Source organism: Rhinolophus sinicus, chromosome 13 (genome assembly GCF_057876585.1).
Source record: "Rhinolophus sinicus isolate RSI-liver-muscle chromosome 13, RSI-T2T, whole genome shotgun sequence".
NCBI lineage: Eukaryota > Metazoa > Chordata > Mammalia > Chiroptera > Rhinolophidae > Rhinolophus > Rhinolophus sinicus.
In genome coordinates this window covers 15687523-15714179 of record NC_142513.1, presented here as the reverse complement: position 1 = coordinate 15714179, position 26657 = coordinate 15687523, and positions in this window count along the sequence as shown.

Below are 26657 nucleotides of genomic sequence, written 5' to 3'. Positions count from 1 at the left end.
AAAGACAGAAAACAAAATGGAAAATTATATTCATCAGAGGTATTAGCTATCTGTTACTGCTTAACAAATTACCCCCAAAACTTAGTGGCCTAAAACCATAAGCATTTATTTTCAATCACAGTTTCTGTAGGTCAGGAATTTGGAAGTGGTTTAGCTGGGTAGTATTTTTTGCTCGGACTTTCTCATGAGATTGTAGTCAAGACGTTGGCTGGCGCTGCAGTCATTTGAAGATTTAATTGGGGCTAAAGGATCTGATTCAAGGAAACTCACTCGTGTATGGAAAAATGGTGCTGGCTGTTGGCACCAGTTCCTCACCACACTGAACTCTCCAGAAGCTGCTTGAGTGCCCTCACAACATGGCAGCTGGCTTTTCCTGGAGTGAGCAATCCAAGACAGCAAGATGAAACAGGAAGTGTTTTTAGGACCCACCTTCAGAAATTGCAAAACATTATTCCACCGTATTCTGTTGGTCACATGGATAAACCCTGATACCATGTGGGAGGGCACTACACAAACACATGGGCACCAGGGGGCGGAGACAGTTGGCGGCCATCTTGGAGGATGATGGTTACCACTTGGGGCAAGTATTAATAGAAACGTAAAGAGGGGCAGCCAGTCTGGTACACGGGAATACAGTAAGGCTTCCTAGAGGAAATGACAACTGATAAGAGACTTGAAAGACAGTTGTCTCAGCAAAGAAAAAGAGGTAAAGCATTCAGCAGAGGGAATACCCTGTGCAATGGCCCACGGCCAGGGGTGTGGGGAACCCAGGGAACTAAAACATGAAGTTCAGTTTGGCTGGAGCCCAGAGAGGGCACTGAATGCCAGGCTTCATCCTGAGGGCCCTGGGGAGATTTTAAGGGGTTTAAGACTCCCCTCTGGATGGGGTGGGTCCCAAGTCTGCTGTATTCAAGAAATGGTGGGTGGGTGAGTCTGGGTGGGTTTGGGAAGCTGCTCTGGAGAGATGGAGAAAGAGCCCCAGGATGTGGCATACTCTAGAGGATTCAGTTTAGGGTTAAAGTTAGAGTTAGGGTTAGAACTGGAGAACTGGACAGAGGTTCTGTCTCAAATGCCAGCCTCCCAACTCACTTACTGGCTAGGCGATCTTGGCAAAGTCACTTACCTTCAGTGGGCCTCAGTTTTCTCATCTGTAAAGTGGGGATAATTGTAGCCCATGCTTCATAAGGTTGCTGTGGATGTTAATTGAGAAAAGGCATCTGGCACATATTATCTACTCAGTAAATCCCTGTGGAGTGAAGGAGCCCTTCACCTGTGTCAAAGGTCTTCTCTCTGGGCCCTAAATGCCCCCTTTACCTCTCCCTACCATCAACCTCCTCCCCAGCTTTTAAACACTACCTAACATTCTGCTCCTGAATATCTTACTGCCAGGCTCCCCCACCAGATCAGAAGCCCCCACGAGTGGGCAAAGACAGACTAACACCCTCCATTTGGACTGACCGGACTTCGACAGCACTGTGCTCAACTAGGTGGGCTTCCTGACTCCGTTATTCTCTTCATTCTGTCATTTTCCTCCATAAGCAATTATCACAACACGTGAATCTTAGTCATGTACGTTGATGGGCTTTGTTGTTCTTTCATAGAATTTGATATTTCATTTTTGCTCTTACTCTTATCCACCAGAATGAAAGTTCCATGACATCAGGGACTGTCTGCCTTGTCTCCTGCTGTGGCCCCAGTGCTAGCACAGCACTTGACAACAAAGCCCAGCAGATAAAAGTGGAGAATATGGGCCAAATTGCCTGGGTTTGAATTCCAGAATGATACTCTCTAGCTGTATAGGCTTTGGACAATATATGGCCTCAGTTTTTCCCTCTGTAATATGGAGCCAAGAATAGAATCTATTTCATTAGCAGGATTAAATGACAGTATATGCAAAGCACTTAAGACCAGTGCTGGAACGTAGTAAATGGTATACAAGGGCTTTTTTATATACAAATAGAAATAGATGTAGATATAGAGAGACATAACTACAATAGTAGATGCTCAATAAATATTTGATGAATTAATAATGCGCTAAGTTTAAGAAAGGGACAAAGTCCTAACTGGGGCAGAGCCTGAGATAGGGACAAAGTCCCTCACAAGGGCAAGTTCCTTAATCTGGACAAAGAAATCTTGAACTTGGAAACCTTGAAAGTGGGTGGCAGTGGGGAAGGAAATGCCAAACAGACCCTTGGTGGAACCCCCACCTGTGATTGCCAGCCTGCATACAGCTAAATCATACATTATTGATTTGTCAAATGTATTTGCATATAAATAAGCGTGATCATTCATGGAGGCCCGAATAGTGCCACCTCCCCTCAGTGCCATGATTACAGATGGATGGCCCTAGTTAGACACAAGCCAGGGATGCCGCTACCCCTGCTGCAAAGTCAGCGGCTGATTTAAAACTACATTTATTGGAGCATGTAAGTGTGACAGCCTAGTGGTGAGTTTGGGATAATTAGTCTAAAAGACAAGATAAACGACTCCTAAAACTGGTATTGTGACAAAGATGCCACCCTCCATCCCTCTCAACCCCCCTCCCACCAGCTCAGCCCTAATGCCAAAAATACAGCCGATGATAATTAACTGGGAAATGTTAACAGACAGGATTATGTTCCAATTGCATCTTCCAAAGGACTTTAGAATTTTACACCCAAGTTGATTGTGTTCCCCTCCCCTTGGTGATTAGACTAGATAGAAAGAGGGCCACTCAGCTATAAATAGAGGCTGAGTGTATGTGTGTGGTGGGGGAGGGCGAAGGAGGGGGGATAACCAGACAGGCCCAGACAAGGTCTCCAAGACCAGGCAAGCAGGTGAGTGCAGTCAGCCTTCTCCGAGCTTGAACAGAGACAGATCTGCAGGGTGAAGCACGTTGACCCAGGAAAATTATATCTGCCATGTTAATTCATCCTGCGCGGGAGATCAGCCATGAGCTTGGGGGCTGGCATTGGCTGCCTCTGATGGATCAAGGGACCCAGCTGCTCAGCTAGCCACAACGCTAGAGACTCCTCATCGTGCGGAAACACACTGCTTGCTAACACATCATTTTAATTGTCCTAAAATACACGTGAAGACTTACAGCCCGGCGGGGCCAGCCAGCAAATATCAGATGTTACCTTGAAGATCAGCTTGGCATAAAGAGGAATCCGTCATCCCAGGGCTGGGGTCTCAGCGCTGGGCTGATGTCGAAAGGCAGGGTTCGCTGCCTTTTGGTTCGCTGCCACCACCCCTCTGTTCCCAAGAAAGGGGTGAGGGTGGCCCTGTGACCTCTACACCATCCTAGCAGCAGGTTCAAGGATTTCTGCTCTGAGACTTACGTCTTATGGACCCAGACAGAGAGAGGGAGGGCCCTTTGGGATTTGTTTGAGGCACCTGAACAAGGAAAGTAACACAGAAGAATCTGTGGTCAGCAGAATAATGGGCTGCCCAAAGATGTCCACATTCTAATCCCAGAAACCTTGCATGACAAAAGGGACTTTGCAGATATGATTAAGGATTTTGAGATGAGGATATTATCCTGGATTATCCTGGTGGACCTAGTGGAATCACAAGGTCCTTGTAAGAGGGAGGCAGCAGTGTGTGTGTGTGTGTGTGTGTGTGTGTGTGTGTGTGGCGGCGGGGGTGGGGGGTGGGGAGAGAGAGAGAGAGAGAGTTGAAGATGTAAAATGGTTGGCTTTGAAGATAGAGGTGGGGCCACAAGCTAAGGAATGTAAGCAGCCTCAGAAAGCTGGAAGAGGCCAGGAAACGGGTTCTCCCCTAGAGCCTCCAGAAGGAACACAGCCCTGCCGACACCCTGATATTAGCCCAGTGAAACCCATTTTGGACTTCTGGTCTCTGCAACTGTAAAACAATAAATCTGTGTTTGTTTTAAGCCAGTAAGTAATTTGTTACAGCAGCAATAGGAACCTGATACAGCATCCCAAGTGTTCTCAGCCTGGCCTCCCCACATCCTGGCTGTGTAACGATGGGTAAGTGACTGAACTTCTCTCGGCCTCAATTCCTTCGTCTCTAAAATAGGAGTGATAAAACCCACTTCCTGGGGCTGTTGTGAACATTCAATGAGCAAAGTCTAAAAAGGGCTTTGCTCAGCGCCCAGTGCGTAGCCAGAGCTCAATACATAGCACTTGTTGTGGCCGTGGTTGTCATTGTTGTCCCACGGTGATCATCCTGAGACTTTGTCAGTGAGGGTAAAACTGGTAAGACACATACCACCAAACTAAAGATTGATTTATTCATCAAATATTTGTTGATTATGTTCTGTAGGCAAACTACGATGCCAGGTGCTGGGAATAAAACAGCAAGCATAGAGAGACCTAGCCCCTACCCTCATGCAGTTTGTAATATAGGAGAGATGGACCAGATTTCATGAGTAGATTCTATTATATGTTATAATATTTTAATTATTATACTACATTTATATTGAACAATCTCCCAAACAAGTATTAAGATTGAAAGGTGCTAAAGAAGTATAAAACAGAGAGATATGTCCCATCAGGGAGGTTAAGGGAGGGCTTCCTGGAGGAAGCTGACCTCAGATATTTCAGCGTATTTAGTCCTTAGGAACCACAAGAGTATGGACACTTCTGAGCTGTGGGAGGAAGGACTCTGCCTATGCCTCTGAGGTCATGCTCAGGTCTCTGGGGTACCTGAGAAGACCTGTAGTCCTTATACATGTCCAGGTATAAGGACTATAGATGCCCACCATGGTGGGTCCTGGGAATAAAAAGAGGCCACAGGAAGCCCAAACAGGAGGTGGCATAATCAAGTGTGGTTCTGAGCTATTTGGGAGTCAGTCTATCTCTCGGATGCTGGGCTCTTATTTGACTCCAAATATCAAGCCAGACCTTGTAGTTAGACCCTACCTCTGAATGCACAGGCCCCTGCTGGAAGAAGTAGACTGGACCACAAACACCCCGGCCTGCAGTGGTCAACTTGGGGTAGAGCTGCCCTCCAGCCCATTCCTGGGCTCAGCCTGTCTTCAAGGAGTTCAGGTCAGGGGACATGCCTCTTTTCAGAAGTATCCTCAGTCTCCTAATATTATTGGATTTCTTGGAAATTTAAAATCCCATCTATTCCTTTCATAGCACAAACTATAAGAAATAAAGCTTGATAAAAACATCTTGGCCAGTGAAGATGTCCAGAAGACAGCCACGCTCATAAGGAATAAGAGAGTGCGGTCCCTTGGGAGTATGTCTTCATCTCTAACCTAGAGTCGGTGAGGAGTAGGAGATTTGTGTATTTATCAAAGAGGCATTGGTTTAAAATCATTGCAAAGCCTTTTGGTATATGTTTTCAAGGAGCCTGCTGTGCCAGCCAGACCCTTGTATCAGCCAGCTACTGCTGTGTAACAAACAACCTCAAAGTCTCAGCAGCATACAATAATAATCATTTATGTTTCACTTACAGTCTACAGATCATCTGGGATCTGGCTGCTCTATGCTACAATTGGCTGGGCTGGGTTCCAGGCCAGATACTGGGTTCTGCTGATATTCCACTGACCAAAGTCACATAGCCAAGCCCAAAGTCTAGGAATAAAGAAGTGCATTCCACCCTTCATGAATCCAAAGCAAGACATATGGCAAAGTCCAATTCAATGGAACAAATAAGTACACTCCTCCCACGGACATGGGAAGGAGGGAGGGAGGAAGGAAGAGAAGTAAGAAATATTTGCCTAACCACCATGAAATCCATCGCATACCTAAAATCCTGTCTGGGGATATGGAATACTCCTCTCTCATTGGGATAGAGCGGAAGGTCTAAAGACCTCCCCTCACTCCATGCACAAGTCTAGGCCTCAGAACTCCATCCTGTGTATACGCCAGCCTTTTTGCACACCGCCAGACTCCCATGCAAACCCGAGTTGGCCATGTCCCAAAGCCCCTAGTCAGTACTTGTTTCCAGGCTTAGACAGTCACTGCATAAACTCCTAGGCCTGATCTGGGCTTCCAAGCACAGAGTATATATGTAAGAATCGTTTAATGAATTAATGAACGAATCTCCAGCCCACCCCTTGGACACCAGTCATTGGATGTTGGATGCCCTCTACCTAAACTCAATCCCACCTCCATTCCTGCCATACACACAGCTTGGCCAGGGACCCCACCCACCCCCACCCCCCAAAAAAACAACAACAACGACTGTACAGGCTCCAAATCCTCTCTTGGCGTTCACAACACTGGACATGCCGTTGGAAGAAATTCCAAAACAGCCTACAAGATATAGATGCAGGAGGCCACATCCCCGGAACGTTTCGCAAAAAGCAAATATTGTGACAGACAATTGGAAACGTGGTGCCTTTATCTGCACTTTTCGGTAGCTGCTCATATGTTCACGTTAAAACAATTGAAAATGGATAATTAAAAATCTGTTGCAAAAGGCAGAGAACATGTAAAAATAACTTATCCATTCACAGATGAAAAATAAACACAAGGGTGAGCCATGGAAAAGAAAGAAATAAATGAAAGAAAACACACGCCATCAGAATGCAGGCCCTCGTGGGTGGTGACAAGAACTGGTGTCACCGTACACACGTGTCCCAAGTCCCCCAATATGCAATCCAAAGGGTTTGGGCTGAGCCTGAATCCTTTCTCACCTGCCCAATTTGATGCTTCAGTTTTCCTGGGGGAGGGGAGTTGTGGGAACAAACACTGAGGGACTATTTGGTAAGAAGCCCTCAGCACAGGGCTCGAGACCCAGATGAATGTAATGCAGATCCGGCCTTGAAGTCCAGCAGCAGCGACAAACAGGCACCTCCCCACCTCCAGGCTGCTGCAGAGAAGCTTATCTTTGGCCATTCTGACCCTCTTTCTCTCCTACTACATCAGGGAGATTCTGAGTCTGCCAGTCATTTCCCTGGGACCTTTTTACTCTCATTTGGGGGGGGGGGGGGGAAGTAAGGAAAACCCACTAAGGAGAAAAGAAGGACTTAAGATAGAAGAGGAGTAACCAGGAAATCAAGAGTCATGAGTGGTTGAGCTTAGAAAGAATTTCAGTAGGGAGGTAATTATGACGGCTGCTGTGGAAGGAGGATGAAGATAAAAGCCAGAGTTACGAGTAAGGAAAGAGAATGTTAAATGTTGCTATGAACTGTGATTTGGATCCTCTCTGACATTGTTTAAGCCACACCAAGAAAAGATTTAAATTGCTTTAAATTGCTCTGACTTGTAATACGTGATTCTTTGGGTGTGACGCCATGCTGAGACTGGACCACATGGGGGCTTGGTTTTATTCGGGTTATCTGAGTAAATACGCATTCAGGATACCCTGTGGAACATGTTCCAATAGAGGGGTGGACGTGGCACTTTGAGAATACAGAGAATGGGGCATCCCCGAAGAGGAAGCCAAATCTCTGAGTCGGATCCAGAAGGAGGTGACCACCTTACAGGCATGAACTGCAAGGGCACTTCTGGTAGAGGAAATAATCTCTGCAAAGATATATGGTGTTCAGGGAAACGTGGAAAGTTTAGGGGGGCAAAGAAGAGGCCGAAAGCTCAATGGGTAGACAGGAGCCCCATGAGGACAGGCCTCAAGTGTCATCAGGAGAACATCAGCCTGTATTCTGTGGTCAGCACAGAGCCATGGCTTTGGACATGGCAGTGGCTCATCTGTGGTGGTACATTCACTCAACCCTCTTGCCAGGGAGGCTGCAGCGCCTAAAATCTGCCCTCTTCTGGACCCCATCCCCAGGAGAGTGACCGGGGAAACAGAGTCAGGCCTCAAGCTGACTCCAGAGGTTACAAAGGCACTTGTAAGAAGTTCACAATTCCCAATGAGGAGAAAGATGTACTCCGGGAAATTAAAAAAAAAAAAAAAAAAGCAAGAAAGAAAGAAACATTTGTCATCATCTGAATTCATGTGCAGGGAACACATTTGTTTTCAATGAGTGTGTTTTTCAAACTTGTTTAAATGGAAATGGACTTGATTTCAATGGCAATGCAGTCTTGGCAGCAATCTGATGTTTTATTTTATTGTTTGCAATTAGTGACAAGTGAGAAAAATATCCAAATTACGCCACATCACACAGGGTGTGTGTTATCCAAGTACTTAGCTCTGATGAGAGGATGGGGGTTGAGGAATACAGCCACGAAGAACTTGAACCCCGGAAAGGAGATTAAAGACATGGCGTCTTCAAGCTCCTAACAAGAGCAGAAGTGTTACTTAAAGTCAAGTACAGCTGAATACTGGGATGTAGAGGAAAGCAGTGAAGGAAATTCTCTCCAAGGACAGGACAAGGTGGGGGTCTAGGGAGCCCAAGCCAGCCAGCAACAGGGAGTATCTTTAGCAAGAAGCCTGCTATGGCTGGCAAAATAGAGGCCCTCTGACTTCTCCGCTCAGCAGCTGTGAGCGGTAAAGGGCCGATGGCCACTGTCCAGCATTGTCCAGGGCCGAGTTTCCAACCTCCACACTACTGACATTTTGAGTTGATGATTCTTTGGCTCAGATATTGCCCAGTACAGCACTGAAGGATGCGTAGCAGCATGCTTGACCTCTGCCTACTAGATGCCAGTAGCCCTCCCCTCCAGTGATAACAATCAAAAGTGTGTCCAGACACTGGCAAATGTTCCCACGGGGACAAACTGCCCCCAGTGGAGGCTCCCCTGGCCCAGACTTTGATTACCAGTTCTGAATCTTGGTGAAGCTGGAAGAGAGGTACAGTGTTCAGAGAGAAAGGTTTGATGGTTTAGAAATGCTCCATGGTGAAGAATCTAAAGATTCTCCGCTTACCTCAACGAAGCCCACTGCTGCCCTCCCAGACGCTGGCAGCAGGGGACACAGAGTCCCTTAGCTTTGATCTGTCTGGGATTTCCAAAAAGACGGAAGAAGAACTGATCAGATGACACGTAGTAATGGGGTGAGTGTGGATTTAGAGCTCAATGGGGCTGGGTTGGAGCCCAGGCTTCTCACTTTGTCACATGTGGTCTTTCACTGACCTGGCCCCTCCCTTTCTTACCACACTGGAGCCACACTGGTCTGCTGGCAGCTCCTCATACATCTCACATTCCACCTCAGGGCCTTTGTACGTGCTGTCACCTCTGCCTAGAACACGACAGAGAGAGAGAGAGAACGAGAGAGAGAGAGAGAGAGAGAGAGAGAGAGAGAGAGAGAGAGAGAGAGCTTTTGCTCACTCACCCTGTTCATTCTCTGGGTCTCAGATGAAATGTTGCCTCTTCACAGGTGTTTTTCCTGATGTGCTGGACTTTTAGGTTCTCGTAGTATACACTGTACAGCACCCTGTACTATGCAATTAAATAAGTCAGGGTGGGGGCACTGAGGGAAAGGTGTTAAAATAGACAAGGAGGTAAGCCTGAGAGAGCATGCCCAAGAAAGAGAGAGGAGACAGAGAAAAAGGGAGAGAAAGAACTCCGCGATAAATTAAAACTGTAGAGATTAAAACACAGGTCAATGATAACGGTAAGGTTTTTCCCATTCTCTGACATCTCTATACGTTCACAGTTGCTTTCCTTTCTGGAATGGCGCTAGATTCGCACAGCCTTCCAGATACCACTAAGGAATAGTAACTGCATAATCTAAATGCATGTTTGTATCAACCCCAAGAAATGGGGGCCGTCATAGTTCTATTTCACAGGTGGGGAAGCTGAGGCTTAGAATATGCACGTAACTTGCCCAAAGCCACATCACCAGTGAGTGACTGAGTCAGAATCTGGATACAGGCACAAATGAGGCTTCTGACCCCCTAGGAAGGAATCCACAGAGAGCTGGACTGGGGCACAAAGTTGACATTCACTAATATTTACTGAAGGAGCAGGACCAGAGGTGGGATTCACTTCAGGGAAATTTTCATCCAGTCCGGCATACAGCAGAGTTCAATCCTGCCGACACCGTCCCACCACCACCACCCCACCCCCGCTCACTTATCACCGTGTAATTGAAATAATGCCTATCGACAGAGACTCACAAACAACTGCTCAATTTTCCTCAAAATTCAATTAAACTACGTTTATTCTGGGGATCGATCCAATTAAAAGAAGGAAAATTTCAGATGGTCTGAGCAACACCATCCATCTTCAAACACAGTGTCTACCCCAGTGATGTAATAATTCCCCCAATCAATGCTTTAAAAGCATTTAGCAGTCTTGATAATGAACTTTTGTCAAAACAGCCTTGCAGAGCAATAAGTGCCTGCAGATTAATATGAAGTCATAAAGGGCTAATGCCTTGGGAGGGGGCTGAATCAGTAGAAGCCGTGGCCTGGAGCTGCCACACCTTCTCAAAACTAGGCATGGGCAGTATTTTCAGGACCCAGAGAGTGCTGAGTACACTCCCCCATTTCTTCTTGTCTGCAGGTTCTTCTCCCCTCTACAGTCTCAGGTTGCCCAACTGCACCAGCCAACACACCTGGAATGCCCTGGGCCCAGGTGACCACACTCAAGGAATCTGGGGCAGCCACCCTATTGGAGAAAATGTCCAAGGGAAGGAGGCTTTGCTTGGAAGAGCTCCCACGTGATCATCTCTGAAAGCTCTCGCTTCAAAAACGGTCTTGGAGCTGCAAGACACGCCTTTTCTCCTACCGATCTCTCTTTCTTGGGGGTCTTCCACTTACTCGCCGTGCGATCTTAAGCAAGTTACTTAAGGTCTCTGTGCTTTAGTTTCTTCCCCTGTAAGATGGGGATGATAGCATTTACTGACGCTTGGAGGAGGGAATTTGGGCTGGATTTCTAGGTAATAAGGACACAAAGAGTAATAAGACTCAGCTCTATCTTTAGAGAGCTCCCAGGCACTGGGGAGAGACGGGTATAATACAAACAGCCACATGCAAGAAACGAATGCTGTTGGGATATCTTAGCCCAGCGCTGGAAACACAATGCCTGAGGGATGGGGGGGTTGGGGGAGCTTCACCACGCAGTGACCCTTGAGCTGGGTCTTGACCAAAGAGCAGATATTTGCCGGAGGAGAGAGGGGTAGAGGCTCTGGGCTGAGAGGACCGCAGGGCAGACACATGGAGGCATGACGAGGAACGGCACATGCGAGGGGCACAGCAGGCCTGAAACAGTCAGGAAATGGAATGGGGCTGGTTGATCAGCCAGATCTTCAAAGGTCTCTCATTTGCCAGGATGAGGAGATTGTCTTTTATTCTGAGGAAAATGGGGAGCCATGGAAGGTCTTAAGGAGGGGAGTGATATGAGAATTGCACTTGAGAAAGTTCAATCAGCTAACCATGCAAGGGATGGGCTATTGGAGATGGGACAGTCAGAATGATTTAAATGAGATACAATGGCGGCCTCAATGGTCTCCCACACAGCTCTGCTCACCCAGGAATACCCCCAACTGCCCTCTCCCCACACTGAACATACCCACCTCCACCTCCCTGTTCCCACAGTAGTGTCCCTTTGCCACCAGGCAGGAAACCTAGGAGTCCTTCTGCACATTTTCCTTTCTCATTCCTCACAACCCCTAGGATTCCCTCAGAAACCATCTGCCTCAATTCTGGATCCTGTGTGGAAAAACATGATGTCCTATCCCAAAAGGTAAGCTCACTTTAGTCCAACAAAGCCCCTTTAACACTCTGAGAGAGAGGCCAGGGTGCAAAGTGTCCTTGCAACCAGACCGGGACACACCAGAGCTGTCCGTGGTCCTGGCTGCCTTGGTCTGGGGAAGGTGTAGGGAAAGGGGCTCCCCAAGGCAGGTCGGAAACCCTTGTGTGGGTTCAGAGGAGCTCCCCTCAAGAATCAGGGCTTGGCAAGTCACTTCCCGTCTGGTCTAGGAGAGCCAGGACGGCTGAGCTGGGTGAGCCCCTGGGCTGTGGGTGGTCCAGGATCCACTTGGGCTGGTTCTCCATCTCTCCCTCACTCTAGTCCCTCTAGGTTGCAGGCCCTTGGGTGGTAGGTGCTCTCACCACGGGGAGCCAGGCTGTGGCTCCAGCTTCCAGCACTAGCAATTCCTTCAGTATCTCTTCTTCGCACCTAAACTGGCACTTTAAAAGCTAGAAGAAAATCTCAGAGGTTGGCTAGTGCTTTAAAAGCTGGGGGGTCTGGGTAGAATGAAATGTGCTCCATTTGCTAGAAGTCGCTGCATCCCGATGGGATGCCAGGCCCTGACCTGCCATCACAAAGGCCCAGTATTTGGAAAGAGGAAGATTAAGAATTAAAGGGGGAGGGGGAGGCGGGGGAGCCTGTGCTGCTAGATCAGGAGGAGTATTAAACGATTCCCAAGTCCAAAAATGCCTTTTCAAAGATTTCTACCATTGGGACTTAATATTAAATTTACTCCTTCTATGCCTTAAAAAATAGCTAATTTTTTTTTTTTTTCAAAAGGTGCTTTTGATGCCAAAGGTATGGCTTGGGCTGAAAAGGCGCCAGCACATGAAACATCATTTAGGGGATTTCAAAGGGCTGTTCCAGCAGGATCCTGTCCTCTTCCCCCTCCTCAGCTGATGACGTTTCTGAGCCCCCTGAAGTCAGAGCTTGTGCTCCTGGCTATCAAAGACTCCCAGCAATATTGAGTCGGTCTGTCTGTCCCAGTAAAACTTTCACATAGAAAGCCTCCCTTTTACCTAGAGATCTGAAGGGGAGAATAAAAAAGAATGCTGGTTTACCCAGGAAACAGGAGGGAAGCCCTGCTGAGCTGATAGAAATCTCCTGACCAGATTTAAATACATTTGGCCCAGACAAGGGGGTGGGGGGTGGGGGAAATCCATTACTTTGGAGAAAAGCCTCACAGGGTTTCAAAAGGAAATATGTTAATGTCGGGGGAAATCATTTGTGTGGGTTTGTGTGTGAGTGTTTCAGCCACCCCTGAGTTTAATGTCATCAACCAGGAGCAAAAATGGCAAAAGCAGTAGAATTCAGCCCCCTCTGTTCAAGGGAGGCCTGAGGGAGCTGGGGGCTGAGGGTGCATGGGGGGGGGGGAGGCTCTGCAACCTCCCTGTTCTTCAACCAGCTGGGTCTGGGGACTGAGACTCAGACAGCCGGGGAGACCCCACCCAGACCCCACAGAGGTCTCCCAGACGGTTCCCAGTGTCCAGATAGGAAGACTGAGACCTGAAAGGGAAGGGCTGCCAAAGGAGTTACGCTGGTCGGGGCTCTCAACGCACATCCCCTACTGGCGTCTGCAGCCCGCTGGGCCCTGCCCCTGCACACCCATCATCTGGCCTGCCCCCGGACAACTATCATACCTCTATCCACAGCCTCTGGACACTCCCTACAAACAAGGTACCTGCCACACCCAGACCTGGGTGGGGACAGGCAGCTCTGTGGCCTGGCCTTGTCCCAGGTCCTATGGGAACTGAACAACTGTCAGGTAATCACAGCAGTCCTTCCCCATCTGCCTTTTCACGTCCCACTGTTTTGGTTACCTGCAGTCAGTCACCATCTAAAAGTATTAAAAGGAAAATGCCAGAAATAAGCAAGTCATAAGTTTGAAATCACATGCCATTCTGAGGAGCGATGAAGTCTTGCACCTTCCCGCTTTGTCCTGGATCCTTTTGTCCAGCAGCTCCAAGCAGGACCCGCTCCCTGCTCACTAGTCACTTAGTAGCCGGCTGGGTTATCAGATCCACTGTTAAGGTACGGCAGTGCTTGTGTGCCAGTCACTCTTATTTTACTTAATAATGGGCCCAAAGTACAAGAGCAGTGATGCTGGCAATTCGGACATGCCTAAGGGAAGCTGTAAAGTGCTCCCTTTAAGGGATAAGGTGTGAACGGATAGGAAAAAAACATAGCATATGTAGGGCTCAGTACCATGTAGAGTGTTAGGTATCCACTGGGGACCTTGAAACGTATCCCCTGGGGATGAAATGGGACTGCTGTAGTCCCAATACTCCCCCGGTGGCTTCGAGAGGCAGTGAGCTTGAGTGTGAGAGTCTCGGTTCCTAGGCTCAGCCTGGTGTTTTCCTTTGGGCCTCACTTCCTGCCCCTGAAAAATGAGGACAATTCCCTCTGCTCTGTCTCTGCTTCATAGGCCCACTGCGAAATTCCAGTTAGGTCAGGAATACAAGCTGTGGGCAGACAGTCCAAAGAGCAGAGCAGCAGGAGGCAGTTTCAGGCCCAAGTAAGAAGAAGGAAGGAGGCGGTCCTGCAGGCAGGACAGTGTGGTTGCTGGAAATCCACCTGAGTCCCTTGGAAGCCTTGCACCAACCCGTCCCCCGCCCCGACAGCAGCATTCGACTTTTCACAACAGTTTGGAGGCTCTCATCTTCATTAAAGAGTTGGTCAAACTTAGAGGAGAAAAGAACCCTAGGGACTCGTTTCTTGGGGTGCACATGAGGGATGGGGTGGGAGTCAGGGGCTGCCTGATTTGGACTCCCATCCGGAGCTTAATCCGCAAGGAACTGGGGGCCAGCAAAACTCAGCACTTGAATCTGAGCATTGTCTTCCCACTAGGAAAGGGAGAGGAGAGAGAACAGAGACAAGAGACGATAGCTCATCATTAATGGTCTTGAATTAATATAAATTAGTGGAGCTCATCTTGGCTGCTCCCAGTCAGGCAGAGCAGGGGGCTGTGGGGAACAGCCCGGAGCTCCCTTTCACCTCACATTCACGCAGCCATCCATAACGCTGCTGCTGACCGTGCACTCTCCCCTCCTCCTGCTCCCTCCTTCCCTCCCTGTCTTCACCAGCAGCCCCAGGCTCCTGAGGTATAAAAAAGGCTGTGGATGACACCCCTGGGATGAGGGACAGCCCCCCAGAGCCTGTGACCTTTGGAACAACCTTTGGCACATTGCCATCCAGAGAATCCGTGCCATTAGGAGAAGGACGGCATCCTGGGCTTAGCTGTAGACCAGGTGCCTGCCTTTTCCATCCCACACTTTCACCCTAGGCCACAGAGGCAGTAGACCTAAGGGTCTGTGCCCAGAGCCGAGGTCACAAACAGAACAATGGCTGGAGTCAGCACAGCGGCCCTGGGCCACCCAGAGTCCCCAGAATGTTGCCTGGGACTGTAGGCTGTCCAGGACTCTAGCATGTTTATTTGAACACGCGAGGCTGTGAATTCTCTCCCTGCAAGGAGCCTGAGTCAGGCTGCCCCTTCCTCAACCACAGCAGTTCAGTTGTAATTCAGGGGATGCAAACGGCCCACCAGGTAGCACAGGGCAGTTTGGTACAAGCGAAGGGGCACAGAGCTGAGAACCTATGGGTGGCCACAGTACTCCTGACTCAGGCCTGACTAATGGAAGCACGTATTGACAGCTTACCGCAAGGCTCAGGGATCAAAGGGCACTCACAGTATCCCTGGGAGAGGGGACTTTTAATTCCATTTACGGATAAGGAAACAGACAGGCTCAGAGAGGTCAAGTCCCTTGCCAGGAGGTCACACAGCCAGTAAATGACAGCGTTCAGGTTCAAGCAGTGACAAGAGCTAAATTTTATCAATGTGATCATTAAAGCTTTACGTGTAATTCCTCATACAATTCGCACAACTTCGATGAGACGAGACTAGTATTGTCCCAGTTTTGACCACACAACAACTGAAGCCCAGTGGGCTTAGGCCGCAGTGTCCAGGACCACACAGCTGGGAAGTGATGGAGCCCAGATCCCACCACACAGCTCTCTGGCTCCAGAGCCCTGGCAGCATGGCACAGACTCTGGAGCCAGCCTGCCTGGCTTCAAATCCTGCCTTTTCCATTCACAAGCAGTGTGGCTTTGGATGAGCTCTTCAGCACACCCTCTGCATCTCAGTTTCCCTATCTATAAAATGGAAACAATCATCATAATATAGTAGCAGTGAGGACTAAATAGTTGCTACCCATGGAACACTTACAGCAGACCCTGGCAGGCGCCAAGTGTCGTATGTTTGTTAGATGAATCTTTCTTCTGCACAACCCTAACTCCACTAATTCTGTACATGTTAGGGTAAAACCTGGCCCCTGGAGGGTCCTCCGCCCCAGCCTGTCCCCTGCCTTCCCAGGTCCAACCAAGGCCTGAGGGAGGCACATGCCTAAAACACACCACAGACCTGGCATCTGTAAAGCTTCTGTCAGAGCAAACGAGGCCATTAACTGACGAGCTGTGTGATGGAATTGTCCCGTGCGGTATTTATTATAGGGTCCTTTCCCTGACACCTCCCAGGGAGAGAATATTAAATATTTAATGCACACCAGGCTGCTCGTTTTTCATCCTCACTTCAGCACTCCAGTCAGCTCCGTCCGGTCTGGGGGAGAGCCAACGTCTGCCCGCCTGACACCCTGACGCCGTCCCTCCCCCCTCTCCTCTCACCAGGGCATGGGGCCAGACACAGGTTGGACTGGGAAAGTGACAAGGATCCATGCCAGGGACTCTTGCAGCTGAGGCCCAGGTGAGCCTTGGGAAGGTCCTCCACCCTTGGGGGTAAGGGGCTGTCTAAGAATGAGGGGGAAGCAGTGCCCCTCATCCAAAGACTTAAGAGTCACCTGCCACCCAAGCCTAGGAGCCTTCATAGCGCCCGCCCATCTCTCTGCCACGTGCACTTCTGTTTTGCCCACCACCTGCAGTTACTCCCCGCCCCACCTACATCTCTGCCAGAGGCTCCCTCTGGCTGCAGTAGCCTGCACAGCTGGCATACGGTGAACTACAAGTGCCAGGGAGCAAATGCCCCTGGGGCGAACTTCCACCGATGACAGACCAGGCATTGGTGCATAAAAGGCCCAGCTTCCTCGCCCCTGATGTGGGCTAGCTCAGGGGTGCGTGTTCTGCCCATCTCCCAGAGGTCCCCAGTAGGATTGGGCTCTTGCTGCCCACAGCAGTCACCTGCTCAATAACACAGCCCTATGGCCTTCCTTTTCCTCTCTGTCTCGTGTCCCCTCTCCCTTACTCGTGCACCCTGAGATTGCCTCCCAAACAAACTGCCTGCACTCAAATCCTTGTGTCAGGGCTGCTTCTGCAGAGACCGAAACTAAGGCAACGCCTTGGCTGACTCTACCAGAGAACACAGGATGGAAGTTTGGGCATCTGTTTATTCTTCCATTGAGCACCTGCCTGCTCAGGGCCAGGCCCTGTGCTGGGGACACAGCACGAACCCCTAGGATCCAGCTCCTGCACCCCATGGGGACACAATCATGAGATGCTAACCACAGTGCAATGTGGTCAGCTCTCCCTACCAGCCCAGCAAAGCTGCCCAAGTGATGCCATCCTGAAGATAAAGTCGCCCTTTCATCTCAGCTCACTCCTTAGTGGAAACACTAGCTCCTGAGAGAATGTGCATACTGACCACCACGTTCCACCATGGACAGAGAACTTCTCAGTCATGTTTGCGTTCTTTTCCAGCTTCCCTTCTCCTTTTCTTTCTTTCCTTGGTGACCTCTAGCTATCGATGTTGCACTTGGGTGTTGGTGGTTGGAATAGTGTGATCTCAGGTGAGAGCAGGGGCCCCAGAAGAAGTGAAAGGCATTTTACAAGCACCAAGGCATGAGGGTGGGGCCAGGAAGTGAGTTTTCCATCCCAAAACTCTGACCAAAGGCACACTCCCACGTGTCAGTCCTGCTTTGGGCTGCAGTGCCCATTAGGGGCAGGGTGGCTGAGGGGGTCCCAGGGCCTGGGGGCCGAGGGAAATACCATTCTATTTCTATCACTTACCAGGATCAGGAGGGTAGGAAGTTAACGCGATTGAGAACCTACTAAATACCAGGCCTGGCATTTTACCTCTGTGATCTCCTTTAATCCCCCCCAACAACCTTGTGTAGTGGCTGGGTTTCCTTCCATTTTACAGGTGAGGAAACTGAGTCTCAAAGGGATTCAGTGACTTGCTCAAAGCTACTCAGCTAGATATGACATGGGAGTCCGTCACACATCTTCCTCCCACCTCTGTAGGCTGGGGATGGGAAGGAGAAGCCAGTGTTGGATTTTGCCCTAAGGACCATGGCCAAGCTAGGGGTCCATGAGAACCTACCCACCCCTCAGCCCTGCCCTGGTCGAGCCAGGCTCTGGGCTGACAGCTGGAGGCCCACAGCGGTTGTCACTAGGATGCATGACCCTGCGCCACTCTTCCTGCTGCATAACTTGGCTCCCACGGGGACTCCTGTCTGAGCACTTTTCCTCCGCTCTTAGCCTCCTTTCCCTGGAGCCGGCCCACTGTCAAGTATTGGTATCACCTTAAGTGCCAACTCCCTGGAGAGCGCTTCCCTGACCCTCCACCCCCCACCCATGTTGTGGGTTGAATTGTGTCCCCCAAATAGATAGGTTCAAGTCCTAACCCCCGGAGTCTGGGACTGCGACCTCAATTGGATATAGGGTCTTTGAAGGCGTAATCAAGTTAAAATGGATGGGGTGGGCCCTCATCCAGTGGCTTCTTATAATAACAACAGGGAAATTTGGACCCAGAGAAGGATGCCATGTGAAGATGGAGTCAGAGATTGGAGTGACGTGGCCACAAACCAAGGAAGGCCTGGGACCAGCAGACGCTGGAAGAGGCAAGGAAGGATTCTCCCCTAGAACCTTCGAAGACAGCATGCCTTGATTTCAGCCTTTTAGCTTCTAGAACTGAGAGAATACATTTCTGTTGTTTTAAGTCACAGGGTTTGTGATACTTTGTCTAGCAGCTCTAGGAAACTGCTGTGCTCCTTAACTAAGTTAGTCTCCCTGTGTTCTCCATCACACGTCTTCCTTTCATCCTCCTTCATGCTGGAAATAACCACTGATAATTATCTTGATTTGCTTGTCACATTCATTGCCCATCTCACACACAATCCTGGGAGCCCTGTGAAGGCAGAGGCCTCGCCTGCCTTGTTCTCTGCTCTCTTCCTAGGGCCTAGCCCAGTGCCTATGGTGCTTGGTATACAATAGGTACTAAATAAATGCTCATTTATTGGCAAAGATTTAATGAATGTGTCTGATGTGCTGGTGCTGCTCGAAGTGAACAAAATAAGAGTCCTCTCTTTATGGAGCTCACTTTCTACATTCACCTGGGGACGTAATAAATAAGTCAATAGAGAGGGTGTTGGAAGATGATAAAGTCCTGTGCGGGGGAAGGTGTTGAGCACCTCAGGGCTGCATCTTGGGCCACGCAGCAATCCAGGGGATGGCCTGCCCCCTGCGCGCTCAGCATGCTGGGAGGAGGGAGCCAGGGCCACGCAGAGCACAGCACATCCTAATTACTGATTACCAATCATTCTCACTTTCACTAATAATAGCAATAGCAACATAACTCCTTGCCTCTGTGGTTCCCCTTACAGCCTACAGAGAGTCTCCAAGTGCCTGACTGTCATGACTCTTTCACCAAGCCCAGGGGACCGGTCTGATACCTCCAGCCACACACAAGTGGCAGCTGCACTGGGACAGAACAAGGCCTCTGGAACACAATTAAAACTATAGGACCCTATTCCCACCACCTAACACCTATAGTGACTAGTTCGTTATCCCCGTAAGTGGGTCGGAAATCCCACTGGTTAGCACTCAGGTGGCAGCTTCCCGGTAACTCTGGGGAGACAGACAGAAATTCTTCATCAGCCACTGATTCCCAGCGTGAGTTTGGACAACCCTTAGCGCCCATCGCTCTGTCGAGCAGCCCTCACCCAATCACTCTGTGTTGGAAGAGTCTCATCTAAACCAAAGCCTTATTTTAAGCTCATGCAATGGAGCCCCTATTTCACTTGTTGATTCTGGTCCTTCGCAACCCTGGCTGCACCTCAGAATCTCCTGGAGAGACCATACCTAAAGACTATGATTCTCGTGGCTGGTAGTTGACTGGGCTTTGATACTTTCTGATTTTTTAAACGATCAGGTGATTCTAAAAGGTTGCCACAGTTGGGAACCACTAAGAGTTGATCCACAAACACACAGGGGGCCGATGGTGGAGGGCCAGGGATATGCGTTCTGGAAGCTTCTACCTAATATGGGAACTAGGAAGGTAAACAGATTATTAAAATGAATTACTTTCCAGGCATTTGTTTTGTTCATTCTATGTCTATCACTTACCAGTTGCTAGGCAATGAGCTAAGCACTATACAAATTTAACTCATTTAGACCTCAGAGCAACAGTGAGAAAGGTACTTTATTGGCCCCATTTTCCAGATGAGGAAACTGAGACACAGAGAGCTCAAGGAACTTGTGTAACGTTACATCTAAGAAATGGCCAAACAAGGATTCACGCCCAGAGAATTGGACTTCATGCTTCTAACCACTGTTCTCTGAAAGCAGGGGTTCCCAAATCTTAGGGGGATTTGTACCCCCTCCCCACCACCCTCAGATTCCTGTTCAATCAGATGAGGTGAAACCTGGGAACCTACATTGGTTTCCATGTCCCAGGTGACTCAGATGCAGGAGTCCTGAGGACTGCCCTCTGAGGAACTCTCTGATTCACCAAGGTGTGGGGATTTTAAAATGGGCCCATAAATTCTGCGATACACTTCCATTTAGGAGGAGGGAACTAATTTCCCTCCCCTTGAGAATGGGCTGCATTTAATGACTTGCTTCTAACCAACAGACTCAAGCAGAAATGATGGTACGTGATGTCTGACTTCCAAGAAGAAAGGGCAGGACGAGGCAGGACAGGGCCGGCCCTTTAAGCAGGTGGGATACCGGAAGTCAAGAGGCACCAGGCAGGCCCCCAGAGCACGGCAGCTTCCTCCTGGCTCTGTTCGATGACTCATTCTAGGGGAAGCCAGCTGCCACCAGAGGACACTCATGTGGGGAGGAACTGAGTCCTCCTGCCAACAGCCAGCACTGGCAGGTGAGTGTCCCAACAGACATGGTTGGTGCAAAGGCGTGAGAGACCCTCCGCCACTCCCAGTCAAGCTACTCCCAAACTCCTGAGCCACAAAAACTGTCAGACAGTAAGTGTTTGTTGTTTTAAGCCACTGCATTTGGGGGTATTTATTATGCTACAATCGATGACTAATACACAAGGGAACAACTTTCACTGTGGATGGGACTCAGGAAAAGCTGCAGAAATGACAGCTAAGCCAGGGCTGCAAGCACACAGGCCAAAATGGAGAGAGAGGGCCTTCATTCCAGGTCGAGGGGACAGCATGTGCTCTGGCATAGGTGGGTGGAGTGAGTTCCTATCTGGGGGCTTTTCTGGAAGCACAGGAAGCACCGTAAGTGGCTAGAGGTGGGGCAGGGGACACGTCGTGACGGACAGAGTGACCGTATACCCCAGTCTGCTCAGGATGGTCCTGACCTATGTCTGCTGACCAGGCATCTCGTGCAATTTCCTATGTGTCCTAGATAAAACTGTCTCAATTTAGATGATATAAAGTTTGATATGGTTGCCCTGCTGAGGAGCCTCAGGTGTAAGCTAAGGCATTTGGATGTTACCCTGGAGGCAACAGGGAACCATGGAGGGGTTTTAAGCTGGGAATGACCTGACCCAAACTGTGTTTTAGAAAGACCCAGTTGCACAGAAGGCACTGGTGCACCGGATGGACTGGTTTGGAGGGTGAGCGTGGAGGCCTGACCGGAGTGGGACAAGATGGGAGGCCAGGGAGGAGACGGGTACAGTGGCCCTTGGAAGGACAGGTCAGCAACATGACAGCCTGTGCTGAGGCCAAAACAGTGGTAAGGGTGTCCAGGTAAGTTGAGAAAAACGGAGGAGATATTCAAAAGACTTGTCTGCAGTAAGAGATGGGGGAGAAACTCGGAGGCGATCCTGAGGCTATCGAGGCTGTGGCCCCCACATTTCAGAGACCAAAGCCCTGTCTAAAAATAGCTCTCAAATGAGTCACTTCGGTTGCAGCCAACAAGGCTTTGGCTGGTTTGTTACTGAATTACACGGGATTTGGCCAAAGAGACTGAAACCACAAGCAGTCTTGGCTCAGACAGGTCCCAGTTGAACCCAGTCTCCTGCTAAGGGCAGTACCACCGCCCTGATGCATGCATAATCTCATTTCCCTCTCACAACAAGTCTGCAAGAATATTATAATTATGTTTTTCATTTGGCAGTGAAGGCATCGGGCCTGGGAGAAGCTTCCAGGATGCTGTCTGCAGGCAGCACAGCTGGAAGTCCACGCCAGGCCTCCCCAGATAGCCGGTATCAGCTGGAAAGAGGTTTTGAGGTGAAATCCCTAGAAACACGCTCTTGCCTCCTCCCAGCTGGGATACCTTGGCTGAACTTGAGTCACCCCCCTAATAAAAATTCCATGTTCCATCAGCAGAATGCTTCCAGCCCAATTAGATCAATTTTCTCTAAGTAGCAATAAATGTGTTTTCCTTTCAGAGGCCAGCCCAGCACATTAAGCAGGCTTGGGGCAGCCATTCCCCAGGCCGCTGGCTCTGAGTGCGTGGGGTCAGGGGTCACAGCGCCACCACCTCAGGCTCATTAGTGGGGCCCATTCATCTTTGCTGGGGACACCAGCACTCAACATGGTGGCAGGACTCAGGGCGGGGGTATGCAGGCAATTCATCAGAGACTCTGGTTTGCTAGAGACAAGAGCAGAAAAGCAGGCCTGCTCATGGGCCGGCAGGAGCCCAGGCCCAGCAGCTAAGGCCCTGAGACGTCTGGTTAAAGGTTAACCTGTTCCAGGATGTCTGTCTGTGGGGGCCTCAGCCACCATTCAGGGAACTAAAGGCCCTGGGCGGACCCCTTTCACATGCACCTGGCTGCTGTCTGCTAGCAGAGATTCCCTTCCTGGCCACCTCCCTGGAGCCTGAAATCCATCCATGCAAGGCCTACCAGGGGCTTAGAGAATGACACTGTCACTTTAGCCCCCTGTGGCCCAGGGCCCTGCCTGGAATAGGCCCTTTGATTTGCAAATCCAGACTCTAGGAATGAGAGAGTACTATAGCCCTGCCTTACCCTGCCTTGGCTGGGACCGTGAGCCTGGCAGAAGCTTGGCAGAAGGAACGAGACTTCTCGGCTTCCCCAGGGCAGAGGCTCAGCCTCCATCTCACATACAGCCTCTGCCACCCTGAGCCAGGCACACATGCCACATCCCTGGACACAGGATTCCCAGAGGTGCATGAGGAATTCACCAGGCTGCCACAGTGAATGAAGTACCACAACCAGAGCAACTTAAACAACAGATTATTGTCCCCTAGTTCTGAAAGCTAGACGTCCGCGATCAAGGTGTCAGCAGGGCCACGCTCCCTCCGAAGGCACAAGGGAAGGATGTGTTCCAAGCCTCTCTCCAAGACTCTGGTAGTTCCTTGGCGGGTGGCAGCAGAACTCCAGTCTTCACGTAGCGTTCTCAGTGTGCGCGTGTCTGTGTCCAAATGTCCCCTTTTTATAAAGACACCAGTCATACTGGATTCGGGCCCACCCTCATGACCTCATCTTAACTTCATCACCTCTGAGGTCCTGGAGGTTAGGACTTGGGGGGCGGAAGGGGAATAATTCAGCCCATAAAAATCCCTCTTTGAACCACAAGAGAGGCAACCCTCCTGATCCCGATTCACATAGCAGATGTGTACAGAGCACCCACCAGGCCCAGCACGGGTGCTGGGGTACAGTGAAGAGCTGTGTCTGCCCCCGAAGTGAAAAGATAGCAGGGGAAGCGGGCCTGAGTCAATCACACAAGCAAATGTTCCATTACAAACTGCGGTGGGTGTTTCCAAGTAGAAGGGTGAGCAGCTAGACGCCTGGGTAAGCAGGGCACACTCCAGTAAGAAGTCGAGCTGGGGCTGGCATGACAATGACAGAGCCACTCCTGGTTTTCCTCGGTTCTTCTTCAGTCTAGCCAGCCCCATCCTCATAGCCTTCCGTCCTGGCTATTGGGCCCTTTGTTACCCCCGGCCCCCGCCCCGCCTGATGTCTTTCCTGGAAGTAGGATTAATGGCATCTGAGCAAGTCTGGCCAGGGACCACAGCTCGGGGTAACCTTTCCACAGCACCCAGGGGCCTGGCAGAGGTCTCCTTGATTTATACCGCCCCCGGCTGTGCTGCCCTCTCAGCAGAGGGCCCCTCCTTCAGCATTCCGGGAGCTTGCATCTTCAGCTGCCACTGCGTACAGACAACGTCCAGCAGGCCCTGCCCAAATATCACCTCCTCGGGGAAGCTGTGCTGCCAGACTGCCACAAGCCCCCCACTCCCACCCCAGAACATTGCCTCACAACCCTCACCACAACGGAAACTTAATCGTGGATGACAAAAACAGCTGTTCCATGCCCATCCGCCCTGGAGGCTGCAAGCTTTACGACTAAGGCGATTTGCTCATCCAACCCCATGCCTGTGACATTGTAGTGTTCTGTAAACCCTGGCTTACAGAGGAAATAAACAAAATTAGTATTTAATCAACCTCCTCCTTCTCCCCAAACCACACACGGACCTGCGGGCTGGATGCGAGTCCGTGTCACTCCTCAGGGCACCAGGAGAACAAAGTTGAGCAACACAAGGGATGGTGTCCAGGGTGCAGGGAAGAGATTGGGCCAAGAGAAGAGAGCGAGGGAGTGCAAAGTGGGTTTGCAGAACGGCAAGCATTTTGGTTTGGCCGGAGCAGGGCCTGAGTGCTGGGCTAGGGTGATGGTCCTCGGTGCCTCAGAGGGCTTCTGAGTGCTGGTGGCATGACCAGAGCTGGCCTGTGCTGATACGGAGAGCAGGTAAGTCCACACAAAGGAGCAAAAGGTGGGACTGGAGCTCAGCACAGAGGGTTTTGCTAAAGCAAAAAGGTTCGAGAGCTGTCCCACAGGGAGGGCAACTGAGACACTGAGGGAGAGCAGAAAGAGGACATAAGTTACACAGAATCTGGGGACACCAACGGTACAGGGAAGCAGGGTTCTGGAAAGCAGCATGATCAGGACAGCAGAGAAGGAGAGATCAGAGAGGGATCGAGGGAGGAGGAAAGCGGGGCAGGCCCAGTAGGCACAGAAGGAGGTGCCTCTTCGCTCATGTCATTCTATCTGCCCATTGTGTGGCTCAGGGGCACCTGATTTCAAAACCTGACCTCACCAGGGCCCAACTGTAAAACCTGGGCAAGCTGCTGCACCTCCAGTGGTCTGTTTTCTTGTCTACAAATTGGAGTTGGATAAACCCAAGCTGTTGAGCAATAAGGTACGTGACACCTTCATATATCTAGTGCGGGTCCCAGCACACAGCTGCCTCCTGGGTTGTCCAGCCACTGGGTCCTGGTGTAAACCGGGATGTCTCAACCTCAGCACTGTAAACTTTGGGGGCTACCTAAGTCTTTAACGCCCACGTGCATTGTAGGATGTTTAGCAGCATCTCTGGGAAGCAAAACTGTATCCAGATATTGCCAATGGTCCCCTGCAGAGCAAGACTGCTCCTGTTGAGGAAACCAGGCAGATCTGTCAGCAAGTCTTGGAGAAAAGCTGTGGGCAAGTGTCTCCTCCGCCTCTGTCTCCCATGGGAGGCCCTGTGGGTCTATGCCCTTATGCATTTCATCAACCAGCCTCCTTTGAACACATATTCTGTGCCAGACTTGTGATGGGCCCTAAGAAGAGCACTGAGTAGCATGGTGATTCTGCTCTCACTGATTTTACAGTTAGTGGAAGCAACCATTTTGACACAAAGAGATCACACGGTAGAGCAGGAAAGATAATGGCCCCCACAGAGACCCATGTCCCAATCCCTGAAACCTGTGGCTATGTTGCTTCACATGACAACCAGGACATTTTTTTTTTCTTTTTTGCAAATATGCTTAGGATCTTCAGATGGGAGCCTATTCTGCATTATGCCAATGGGCCCAACAGAATAACCAACCTCCTTCTAAGTGAAAGAGGGAGGCAGGAGAGTCAGAATCAGAAAAGGAGGTGTGAGGGGCCTGGTGAAAAGGGAGAAGGGATTAAGACGTACAACTTGCTAGTTACAAAAGTGTCACAGGGATGGAAAGTACAGCACAGGCAATATAGTCAATAATATCATAATAACTATATATGGTACCAAATGGGTCCTGGACTTATTGGGGGGATCACTTTGTAAATTATATAAATATCTAATCACCATGGTGTACACCTGAAACTAACAGAATACCGAATGTCAACCAAAATTGAAAACTAAAAAATTATTTCAATAAAAGAAAGAAAAGGAGATGCGTTGACAAAAGCAGTGGTCAGAGTGAGAGAGAGATGAAGTGCTACACCGCTCACTTTGAAGATAGAGGACAGGACCACACGCCAAGGAATACAGGAGGCCTCCAGATGCTGGCAAAAGCAAGGAAACAGACTTGCCCCTCGATCCTGCACAAGAAACACATCCCTGCAGACACCTTCATTTTAGCTCAGTGGGACCCATCTCAAACTTCTGACCTCCAGAATTTTAGGATAAGAAACTTGCGTCATTTGAAGCCACTTAGTGGGTGGTAATTTGTTACAGAAGCAATGAGAAATCAATACACACAGTCACATAGTTATGCACAGGGGATTGGAGGCTCTCAGAGGAAGGAGCAGGGCTGCCACGTGTGGTTGTCCAGGTTGCGTACTACCCAAAAATAGCCAGCTAAGGAGGTCACTAGGGCTGAAATTTAGCCCACACTCCTCTAACCATGAGTGAGCCCTTGTGAGGACAATGGCTGTGGGGGGAAGAACACCTTTTCCTAATTGACACATAGACACTTTCCATTTGTCAAAGGATGTGATCACCAGGGAACGGGTGGGGGAAGGGGAGTTAGCTCCTTAAATTGCACAAAGGTGCTGCGTATGTAACTGTGGCCCTGGCAAGAGATTTTGACTCTTCCTACGGTAGTCAGGAAGGCGTTCACAGAGGAGGTAACATCTGAGCTAGATCTTAAACAGCACATGTGGAAGGAAGGGGGCGGCATCGCAAAGAAAAAGAACAGCACAGAAGGCTGAAGGGGCCTGGTACTCTTGGAGAAAGAGGAAGTTCCACCTGGCTGGAGCA